Genomic DNA, 13,225 nt, shown 5'->3' on the forward strand with positions numbered 1-13,225 from the left:
TAAACAAAGTTAAGAGGTCTAAACAAGTTCAAGACACGAAAATGTATTGTCCAAATGGTTATACACCGCCTAAGTCGGCTCATGCACCATTTCAAACAGCTTTTACTACAAACAATCAGAATATGTATGGTTTGAATGTCAGCAGTACACCTATTCAACAAACTACATATCCACCAAAAGTTTAACCATGTTCTCTTAATACTCAATCACAGCCTACTACCAATACTACAGCGTCACCGACACCGACTGCATCAGATGTTCTTTCAGCTCTTAAGATCGAGAACTTGAGGAAAGCTGGAAAAGAAAAGATTAGTGAAGATATAAATTTGTTGTCAAGCCTTGTTAATTCTTATGACAGTTATCTTGATGGTCGTGTGGATAACATTCATCTAACAACAGAAGATTATCATCAGCTTGATAAAGATGAAGCAGAAAAGATGGATATTATGTGGGGTATGGCAAATCTTGTGAGACGAGCTAGAGATTACGAAGAGCGAACTGGAAAACCAATCAGTCTGACCAAAGATACAAAACTGGGTTTTAATATAAATTCTGTTACTTGTTACAAAAGTGGAGAATTAGGTCATTTTTCAAGACAGTGCACAAAACAGAAGAAGCAGGGTAATCGTAATCCGTTCAAGAATCAGAACTACAATTCTCAGAGTCAATCTACAAAGCATGAGATTTACATTACTGATAAAGTAAATGAAGCTGATACATTTGAGGGTACAAACAAAGCTTTAGTTGTCATTCATGGAGACAATGATGATTGGTCTATCAAATTGAATGTTGATGATCAACAACCTAAAGTTAACATCGCCAAGATTTCTAAAGAAAAAGAAGACTGTGTTATCGGTTAAAGTATAATTGAGAAGCTGACTGCTCATGCTGAAAGAGCTGAAAAGTTATCACGAATCATTCAGAAAGAGAAGATTCAAAAGATGGTTAAAGATAAATTCAAGAAGGCACGTGATTCAGTTCCTCGTACGCCAGAATCTGGAAGTATTTCACCAACATCGTCAGAGGACTACTACTTCAACAGTTGGAAAGATAACTATGGTGATACCTCTATGTTTGAAGAAAGTTTAGAAGATAATCAGAGTGAAGAGACATTGGTTGATTCTGATACAGAACTAGACAAATGGGGTAAAATGTTTGCTTCTGAATTAGAAATGTTAGTTCTTATGGGTGAAGGTTCAGATCTTGAGAGTGTAAGTTCAGGTAATGATGATTTGGACAAGACGTCAGAATCAGAGGTTGAAGATAAAGCTAATCATACTGGAGCAGATCAATCTGAGTTTGAAGCATTGAACAAGCAAGTAGTAGATTTACTGAAGATGTGCTTATCAGAAAGTGATCTTGAAAAGGTTTCCGGTTTGACAAGAGCTAAGGATATATGGGACAGACTTGAGCAGATTCTTTTGGGTAAAGATGCTAATACATTAGAGTTTCTTACAGACTCGTCAGAATCAGAAGATGAGCTCGATGATGGGAAGAAGACAGATTTCTTTGCATTTATGGCTGAGACTTCCTTATCAAATAACGCTCAACAAGTATCTTCTGATCCATCTACTGTTATTGAATGTGTTAAATGTGCTGAATCTAAGGTAACAATAGATAATTTAACTAAGGCATATGCAGAGATGAAAGAAAATGACATGCTGACCATGTAACCACTAAGGTTGAAAATGAATTGAAAGAGCAAATCAAAGTTTACAAAAAACAACTTCACGATCTTAAATGTTATAACGTTGACATAAATCAAGCTTTAATTAAACGTGTTGACACAATTAACGAACTAAAGAAAGAAAATGAATGTGTTAAAGCTGATTTAGAGGCAATTTCAATCAAAATGAAATGTTGGGCAAGTGCGTCACAATGGAATGCATTAATGGTGGAACTTAATGACACCAAGGGAAAGGGTATTGGATATAGTTCTGCATCTCCTCCTTTTCAGAACACATTTATTAATGCTAACGTAGTTGACGGTCGACCAGAAGATTGTATCCCTCCTAGTTATGAAGATTATGTTGAAAAGAATAAAAAAATGTAGTTCAACTAAGAATACAACTTCTGATAATACTGCTGAAGGTGCTCTAGATCATGAGGAAGATAGGAAAACTAGGTTAGGAGATAACTCTAAGACAAGTAGAGTTAGAACACCAAAAGGTCCTGTTAAGGTTTTGAAAAATCCTAGATTTGCTAACAGACATGTTCCTCCTGTTACCCCTAAGCCTGTTCAGAAAGAGAGATCAAATGATTCTCCTGTGTTAATAAGAGGACAAGACCCCTCATCTTCAAACTCTAATAATGTGTATCAATTCAGAGGACATAGGGAGTTTAGACAATGTTTTAATTGTGCTATTTTTGGACACATTATGCTTATTGTCCTAGAAGATTCCGATCCCCGAGACATAAAGTTGACTTATCACATGATGATTCTAGATCATCTCATGTTCATCGAACAGGTTTCCCTGTAAATGATGAACTTTGTGATAAAAGATCTAAGACAAATGTAGTCTTTGGAGACTCCAAAAGGAAGTACTTCAATAGATCTATTTCTCCTGTGAAGGGAAAAATTCCTAAAAGAAATTTTGAGGCAAATGTTGCCAGTGCTAGTGAGCAAGGTAGACCTTTTGAACCAAAGTTGAGGTCTCCATCTCAAAGAGCTAGTCACAGAAAGTATTTTTCAAGAACTAGACCACGGATGAATCATTTCGATTTAGAGAGGAATGTCAAACGCCAAGAGCGTGACACCTCTCCTTTTAAATTTTCTAAGTTTAAGGTTTCTAATAATGAGATTCCCCCGGACTCAAACAGGAAATGGATGGAAGTTCAAGCTATGGGTGTTAATGGACAACCTACTGCCGTCAGGGCGTGGGTTCCCATTATCAATTAATTTTCTTAATGTGATATGCAGGGAACCAGGCTACCTGCAAACAACACCTGGATTGTGGATAGCGGCGCTTCGAGACATATGACTGGACAACTATCTCTTCTTTCGAATGTACACCCAATTAAGGGAGGTTATGTTGCATTTGTTGGAGATAAGGGTGGTCATATTTTAGCTCAGGGTTTATTAAAGAATGATAAAATCAGTTTTGATAAAGTGAACTATTGTCAAGAGCTTGCAAATAATTTGTTATCAGTTTCACAAATTTGTGAAAAATCCTTCAAAGTAGCATTTGATGACGAATTCAGCTACATCTTGAAACCAGAGTTTGTGATTTCTCCTGAAATGATTTTGATGAAGGCTCCTCGACACGCTGATTTATACATGTTAGATATGAATGTTGCTACTTCAACTGCTGAACATCATCAAGCTTTTGTTTCTAAAGCGACTGAACAAGATTCTATTACATGGCACAAATGCATGGGTCATTTAAGTTTTCGAAAGATGAACCATTTGGTTCACAACAATCTCGTAGAAGGTGTTGATCTTCGTTCATTCCAGATTCCAGGCACATGTGTTCCTTGTAAGAAGGGTAAGCAGAGCAAGAAAGCACACAAGTTGGTGAAGTATAATCCAATCTCTGCTCCACTTAAGTTGTTGTATATGGATCTCTTTGGTCCAATTTGGTTTGAAAGTATTGACAGTAGTAAGTATTGTCTGGTGGTAACTGATGATTATTCAAGATTCTCATGGGTTATGTTTTTGAAAGAGAAGTCTGATACGTTTGAGAATTTGAAAGTGCTAATCAATCGATTAGAGACAGGTTTTAATTTGAAAGTTAGAAAGATTCGATGCGATAATGGTACAGAATTTAAGAATCAGTATCTCGCAGGTTTCTGTATTGAAAAAGGTATCAATATGCAATTCAGTTCTGCATACACTCCACAGATGAATGGTGTTGCTGAAACAAAGAATAGGGTTTTGATTGAGACTACTAGAACTATGCTAGCTGATTCATCTCTACCTGTTCATTTATGGGGTGAAGCTGTTGCAAATGCTTGTTACACTATGAATCGAGTTTTAACTGTTAAACGACTAGGTAAAACGTGCTATGAGTTATTGCATGGGAGAAAACCTTCTTTGAAGCATCTAGAACCATTTGGTGCCCCGTGTACCATTTTAAAGAGAAAACCAGGAAGTAAGTTTGATTCGAAAGTGGTTACTGGAGTATTTCTAGGGTATAGTTCTCCTAATAAGCGAGTTTTCAACAATGAGACGAGATGTGTTAAAGAATGGTCTGAAGTTGACGTCCAACGGAATTATACAAAGACTGCTACCAAAAGTCTTCCTTAGATCTACAACTATGATGAGCTGATTGATTGATTTAATCTTGCTCCAGATCAGACGGAGAATGAATTAGAGTTACAAATGCTGTTTGATTTACAGAACGAGCCAGAAGTGTCTGCACCTACTCCAACTCCATTACCTACAGTCGTTGAACCAGCACAAGATTCAGATCAAGATGTTGATCCAGTATACGACACCTGCGGATCTGATATTTCAAGTGAGAATTCTGATAATCCTGAAGATGGAGATACCACAAATCTACACCACGAGATACCTGTTCCCGCACACCCAGTTCCCAGAACTACAGCTGCTCATCCTAGAGAAAATATAATTGGAGATCCAAATGCATACGTTAGGACAAGAAGACAAGTTTAGTTTGATAGTCAAGTTGATGCTCATATGACAGCTGCTGCTGCATATTACGAGTACTCATGTCATATCTCAAGAATTGAGCCAAAGACTATAAAAGAAGCTTTGAAGCATGTTGATTGGGTCATGGCTATGCAAGAAGAAATTCAGCAATTCAATCGTTTAGATATTTGAAAGCTAGTTACTAAGCCGAAAGGTGCGAAAATAATCGACCTCAAATGGGTTTGGAAGTGCAAATTCGACGAAGATGGCAATGTTACCCATAACAAAGCAAGATTAGTTGCTAAAGGTTATCAGCAAGATCCTGATTTTGATTACGATGAAGTTTTTGCTCCTGTTGCCAGATTGGAAGCGATTCACATTTTCTTGACTTTCGCTTCTTTCATGAAGTTCAAAGTTTATCAAATGGATGTTAAGAGTGCATTTCTTTACGGCAAGCTAAACGAACAAGTATATGTCAGTCAACCTCCGGGTTTTGAAGATCATCTTCATCCTGACAAAGTTTACCAATTGCGACGAGCCCTTTATGGTTTACATCAAGCTCCTAGAGCTTGGTACGGACGATTATCGAGTTATCTTATCAAAAAAGGATATCAAATGGGCACAGTAGACTGTACTCTGTTCACAAAAGTTGAAGATGACGACATTATTTTAGTCCAGATTTATGTTGACGATATTATCTTCGGTGCTACTAAGCAGGAACTCGTTGATGAGTTCGAACAGGTGATGAAGGACGAGTTCGAAATGAGTAAATTGGGTCTTCTACACTACTTTCTTGGTCTACAAGTCGAACAGACAGAAAATGGAATTTTTCTTCATCAGGCAAATTATGTGAATGATATACTAGAATGTTTCGGTATGACTCAAGAACGTCCTGTGTCAACTCCATTAGCTGTGAATCATGGTATTTCTCTAGAGTGCGAAGGAGAACCTATTGATCCTACATATTATCGAGCAATCATCGGGTCGCTTATGTATCTCACTGCTTCTAGGCTGGATATTATGTTCGCAACATGTCTGTGTGCTCGTTATCAAGTTAATCAGAATACAGTTCATCTTACAGCTACCAAGAGAATCCTACGTTATTTGCTGCATTCGCCAAATCTCAGCATCTGGTATTCGAACGATGAGAAGTTTGATCTTGTAGCTTACAGCGATTCAGATTATGCAGGTTGAAAAATCAACAACAAATCTACATCAAGAGGATGTCAATTTTTAGGTGAAAGGATGGTGACCTGGCAGTGCAAGAAACAAACTGCAGTTGCTCTTTCTACGTGTGAAGCTGAATATATAGCTGCTGCTAGTTATTGTTCGCAAGTTGTTTGGATCCAACAACAACTTCGCGATTACGGGCTAAGAATCTCTTTCTCTCCTCTTTATATTGATAATACTGCTGCTATAGTGATCACTAAGAATCCTGTTCAACATTCTAAAATAAAACACATAGGTGTTAAATATCATTTTCTTAGAGATTGCCATGAGAAAAAGGTTATTGAGGTTAAGAGAATAGGTACTAAGGACCATAGGGCTGACTTATTTACTAAGGCTTTTGATAGACCTAGGTTCTTATTCCTACTAGAGATGAATGGCATTGTTGATTGAGACAAAGTGATTTCGAATGTTGTGTGCGAGGTTTAATCAAGACTTTTAGACTTTGCATGTAGGATGCATGGCATATAGATTTTTTAGTTTATGATGATTATCTGTATTGCATATTTTTGCTTCCTGTCTGCATTTATTTACATGATTTCATTCATGATTGCATGTTAGTCTGTAGTTATTTTCTGTTTGGTTAAAATGCTAAAACACAAAAAGATTTTATATTTTAGTATTTTAGGGGGAGTATATGTTATCATCAGAAAATATCTAAAAAGTAAAAAATGTCTCACCAGAAAATCATAAACAGTTGAAAATCCGAAAATGAGCTTGTTTTGATTAATCTGTTGGACGTGAAGAAATTATTGTATTGAGAATTGATATATTTGATTAGTAATGACTGATTTGAACGTTTATGTCTATCTGTTGTGTGATGTACTGATAGATGTGACTTATGAATTCTTGGCAATAGACAATCATAATAACAATAACGATCATCTGAGATTCAGAAGTATTGAACGATCTGTTGCGTTTGAAGGTAGTCACCTAATTATCTCCAAAATCGTATCTAATGATAATTGTTGAGGAATTCAACAGTCGGTTGAGGGTATCCCCCATCATAATTGATAATCGTTAGAAAAAGTTGGGGGTGAATTTTAAGTTGAGGATTATCTGTTTGGCTGGTGCATACCATGTTGTCACGGGCCTAAGACTTTATAATCAAAACTAAACCCCGAAAATATCAGAGAAAATTAGTTTATGTCGAAAGTAAGTGTCCCTTCTCGCTTAAGGTTGAAAAGTATAATTCTTTATTGCGGACCGTTCAAGCATTTAAGGGAGAACACCTTCGAGTGATCTGAGCACACAACAAAGAAACATGAGTTCATGCATAAAAAATGGAAAATCCATTTATGATGGCGTTCAAAATCAATATATCAAAAGACTTTGATATGCTGAAAAAGAAATATCAAAAGAAAATTAAAGTCACAAATAATTGGCGTATCAAGATGGCAAAGTCCTGAAAGTATGAAGAATGTTGATTCATGATGTGCTCATAAAGAACTCAGATCATTCTTAGTGTGACACCCTCGCGCAGCTTGAATTGTTTAATCATGACGTTCACACTGAACTATCAAGATTCTTGTCATCTGCAATATAGAGTTATACCTATTAAGACCGTAAGTTGGAAAGATACTTATCTAGATATACTCTAATTAAATATATATATGAAAGTTTAACTTTCGATTCTGTTTTCCATGTCAACTTGAACATATTAAAGTTAAGGGCCTTGAGATTTATTTCATGTGATGACTGGTCATCAGACAAGTCTGCTTTAACTGTAGACCAATCCCCGCGGTAAATAATGCGCCTATTCGGATAATCCAATATATTCTAAAATCTACCGTTCCAACTAGATTGAAGATTATCAATACACTGATAGAAGCCAAAGGCTGACAGGGTTATTCAAAATGTCATGAGAACCATCCTGTTCAATTTGAATGAAATACATGGAAAGAGATAACGGAAAGTTACATGCAATGAATTGACAACCCAATAACAACGCACAATCATAAGTGATGAAAGAATCAAGGATTAATGAACTTAGCGTGATCTCAAAAATCATTGCTCTATAGTGTTCAAGTAATTAATGCCAACATGATTGTTGAAGTGTCCGGAATGAATATGTTCATGTTTAATGAGGATTGATATCAGTAATTGCATGATAATAGACATAGACTGGATAATTGGGAATGAACAACAGAAGTTGATTCAATATGTCAGTTATGATCCATTTTTTTATTAATTAATCATATTGCTCACAAAAAGAATGTGGATTTGTATATTTCATTTATATGTTTGTTAAATAGCTTGTTCTGTTTACTGAAAAAACAACAAAAAGATTTTGGTTTACATGTTATTGCATTTCATCATAGAATGCCTTTCATTTGCATAATTTTAGTTTCTTGACATTTTGCATCAGAAAATCCATAAAGATTTTATCATTTCATTGTTTTCGGATTACCCTCGGAATGCATAATGACATCTGAAAGAACCTTGTTGAGATTAAGATATTTCTGGCCACCAAATCCATAAGTTTGAAGTTTTTAGAGCTGGTGATTATTTGAAGGACTTTAATGATTTAAGGTTGTTAGTGAATTTAAGATGACATTACACTGTAGGACTTACTCAGGATAAACAAAGTGTTTGGAGTAATAACCTCAATTAGGTTAAGTTATTTTGATTACCTAAGTGTTAATGGTCATTTCTTGAAGGCTCTAGTGATTTATGACTCAAAATGAAAGTGTTAGTTAGCCCTAAGATTGCTAAACAAGTCGAAATCCTAAGTTTGTGAAATTTTGAAATTGCCTAAGTGGCTCACATGCACGCTTGATGTGTGAACCGTACGAGTAACCACACATTTGAGGTTAACCGTACGGATGACCCTGATTAAAATTGGTCTAAGACTATTGGGTCACACGCACGTGTGACAAAGGTGAGACGCGCGGTTGATTGTGGATCATGTGATCAACCGTACGGTTGATCACGAGAGTATAAATAGGGGTGACGAGCTCAGAAGCTCACACTTGTGCACCCATTTCATTTTCTCTCTTAATTTTTGATCTTAACCAATCAAGATTTCCACCGCAGCGTTCGTTCATTACTTGATTCCGATCTCAGCGCCACCCAATAGGTACAATTTCATCGAGTTTTAGTCCACTAATTTGTTGTTTGAATGATTCGAAACCCTAAGGGTATATAACTCGAATTTTGTGTAATTAGAGCTTGTTTTGATCTGTGTTTGCTATTGTTTTAAGTTAATCGGAACCTATACATGATATTGTGATGTAAATCGGCCTCTAAAACAATCAAACATGTATTTTGTTGAATTTAAAAAGGCATTTAATACGGGCTTCATCAGACATGCACGAGTGACGTCACTCGCACGCGTGAGACATGACTCGCACGAGTCAGTGCATGGTTGATGATCAATCATGTGGACCTTTGAGCTCACTTGTTTGTCTTGATTTTATTGATCACTCGTCTGCAAGAGCTGACACATGTGATTAACCACACGAGTCACCACACGGTTAACTCACTCGCTTAAGAATTTTGCCTCAACTGTGTACATTGTCTGAAACCACATTACTGCTCAAATGTGTCAACAGTGACAAAAGTGACTATATCACTCGCACGGTTGATCTCTCGGCCGCACGTGTGACATGATTACTCGCACGGTTCATCATGTTTTACAAGTTTATGAAGCTTTGATGCAAATGCTATGATGTTTTATGGTGATTGATTTATATATCTAACTGTTCTGTAAATGTTTCAGTTTTTGTTTAGATATCATCAAATGGCTGAACAACAAGTCAATATTCCGGTGGTTAACGTCGAAGGACAGGGGGAGCAACAAGCTAATCCTCAAGATAATCCTGTTAACCCACCTGCTCAGCAAGAGATTCCTCTAGAGAAGGGTGAACTGAACAATCAAGTCGCTCTCTATGACACTACTTTAGAGAGAGGTGATCATTTTAAAGAGATTATAGCTTTCCTTCAGAGATCAAGGATACACACTGCAATTTCTACTCCATGCACACCATACTACATCCATCAGAGAGAATTCTGGAGAAATGTTGTACTGTATGTATCTGAAGATAATGCTAAGATTGTTAGTAACATTCAAGGACATGAGATCTCTATTTCTAAGGAAGTGATAAGAAAGATTTTAGGTTTCAATGACGAAAACTGTTCTCATATGACGATCAGTTGAGAAAGAATTCATGGTTATTTTAAGAGATGTGCTTATTCTGGTTACTTAAGTGGCAAATCCGAGCTGATAAAGACACTACTGCCTCCACAGTTTAGATATCTTGCTCACCTGATTATGCATTGTTTGAGTTGACGGAAGTCTGGTTTTGATAAGTTGAACGAGAAAGTGCAGAGTATGTTTGTGGCACTTGTCTTAAAGGCACAATACGATTTCTCAGGGTTTGTTCTTCACTACTTCAAAGCGAATCTTTTTAGTACTACTCAGAGATACCTGATATATGCTCGTTTTCTTCAATTAATCATTAATGACGCTGCACCTGATCTACCTAAGCTTGAAGAGGATATTATCCACCTTAAGTCGATGAATCTGATTACTTTCTGCAGAATGGAAGAGACAAGGAATGAGGATTTAAAGCCTGACTTTAATAGAAAGCTCATTTGTCATCTAATCAAGGAGAACTATCGATGTCCAGAAGGTAATGCTTGGAGGAATGAGGATTCAGACTCTAACTACAAAGTTACCGATGAGGAAGGTGAGGGTGATAATTAGAAAGCTACCGGTAATGTTCAAGGAGGAGATAAGGTTGATGATGAGGTTATCGAGGGTGATGATGAAGCGACAGAGGAGGATGTCAGCTTGATTCAGAGGAAAAGGAAAGGAAAGGATCCTATGTGTGACGACTCGGAGATTTCCGACCAAATTTAAACTTAATCTTATTTTGATTTTGACACGATAAGCAAAGAGTGTAATGTTGAATCTTAAAAATTTTAAATTTGTTTTTATACAATCATTTAACTTCGACCATTCCCGACGATCCACGAACTATTGCATATAAATAAATAAATAAATATATATTTAAATATATTAATATAAATATATATATATACATATATATATATATATATATATATATATATATATATATATATATATATATATATATATATATATATATATATATATATATATATATATAATACTTTGAAATTTAGTTTGATGTAATATATGAATTAAATTATAAAATGATATAAGAGATAATAAAATTTATTAATTAAAAATAAATCTATATATACATAAAAAGAATATTAAATATATATTTTGTGATTTCGAAGTAATTTAATAAAAAACGGTAACGCATAATTGTTATATTGATTGATAATAAACGAGTTAAAAAGAAACTTATGTAATTTTAAAATAAACGGTGATTCGAAAATGAGTTTTATAAAATTCAGGCTTATTAATAATTTAGTTAAATGATACTTGTCAAATTTTAAAACTTTTTATATTTTGATTGGAGGCTGGGAGTGAATGATTAATGTAATTTTTATTTAATAGTTAATGACCAAACTTTATACCATAGTGACCTAATTAAATAAAGATACTTAAATTAAAATTTTGGAATTTCATCGAAGACTTTTATCCGCCACTAATTTCAAATAATGCACGACACACACACCATGAAAACTGTTGGCACATTAATCCAATTCTCCGATGGCTTCACTATTTCGTACTGTTTCCCTTTGAATTCTTATTTGTTGTAAGATATATTATATTAATATATATTTCTGTAAACAACCCGTGAATTTGAATTAGGATATATATTACTATATTACTTTTGAAATTCATATGATTTCATAAGATATTCTATACTTGTCTTTTGTTTCCACTATAACTAATCTATTATCTATAATATGTATATTATATGTTATGCCTGTATCTATATAGATATGGATATGTGATAGAAACACTGCATTATAAAATCTAGTTTTCTTTTTCTTCTCTTTGAGTATCGACAACTTCCTAATCATCAAACATTACAACCTTCACTCTCATCATCATTCTTTGAGCTCCATCTTTCTTATTCTCTATCTTACTCTCTCCGGCTACCTATCTTATTCATCTTAACAACCACCGGAGACCACCTTAAAACCGTCACTCACCTCACCATCTTCGGGCTCTATCACCACCATCGAAAGTAAACCGTCACCACGGTCATCTACAACCAAAACTCAACCACTAAACACAACTACTACTACTACATCTTCATCATTATTTTTTTCTATTTTTATTTCTATGGTGTTGTACCAAGGAACACCATCACCGTGGCCATGGAAGACCCTCGTGAATCGTTATTACTCAAGACCACCAATTAATCAAAACCCACATGAGAATTATAGTTGCTGTTACGATATTTTTTTTAAAAAAACTCAAAACCCAACAATCTGTAAACCATTCATTTACAGTTTTTCTGTTGTTGATGTACAACCATAGATCACCACCTTCACCCTACATCATCAAACCCACAATAGCCACTAACCTTCTCCTTCTCCTTCTCTTTCTCTCATTATATTTTTGGTTACACCCGTCATCACCCTCCACCGATGAACCACCACCTTTCCTTCTATCTCTTCTTCATTCTTTTCTTTTGTACAACTACTCGACAACCAAAACCCACCCAATAGTTGATTAACTAATACCTTTTGTAATACTGCTAATCCACGATTAATGTCTATTTCAATTGACCCAAATAACCATCAAAGCTCAACCATGATTGCTGCTATATCTCTTATATTCTTTCGTGTAAATCGCCACTTACAATTATAGCTTTGTTATCATTATGAACTTCTGCTCATTGCTACTGCTGCGTTTGTTTTTTTGTTTTTTGTTTTCATTGGAACCGACAAGTAAAGATGAAGAATATATGTGTGATGATTGATATAATTATGTTTGATGTTAAGTGGTAGGGTACCATGTCTTTGTTCTTTTCTTTGTTAGCGAATTATGCAAATAATAGGCAGAGAATTAGGAAAGGTGGTTTAGTTCTAATTATTGGACTGTGGTTATTTGCATATTGGGCCGATATGTTAAGTACAATAGATATTAGGATTTAGGTTGGTTTGTGATTTGGCCGAATGGTTTAAGAAGATGAAACAGATAGATATTGGTTATGGATACATAGGAACGTAAATATAATAGAAAAATAGAACAGCTCAGTTGATTGGGGCATGTGGATTTGAATAGGTGGTCTGGGGTTCGAAACTTGCCTACAGCAGAATTTTTTTTTTAAAATTAACCACATAAGCTGTCTGGGCTATTGTTGGGCGGGAACTCCATGTTGGGCTGCAAAATATAGCGGGGTCGAAGTGTTTGGGCCAGATTATTAAGACGTTGTTGAATTAAATTAGTTTAAAGAAAAAGAAGAGAAAACTGAAGTAACGGTTTAATTTATATGGGGTTCGTATACATTC

This window comes from Rutidosis leptorrhynchoides, chromosome 6 (assembly GCF_046630445.1).
Source record: "Rutidosis leptorrhynchoides isolate AG116_Rl617_1_P2 chromosome 6, CSIRO_AGI_Rlap_v1, whole genome shotgun sequence".
NCBI classification, from domain to species: domain Eukaryota; kingdom Viridiplantae; phylum Streptophyta; class Magnoliopsida; order Asterales; family Asteraceae; genus Rutidosis; species Rutidosis leptorrhynchoides.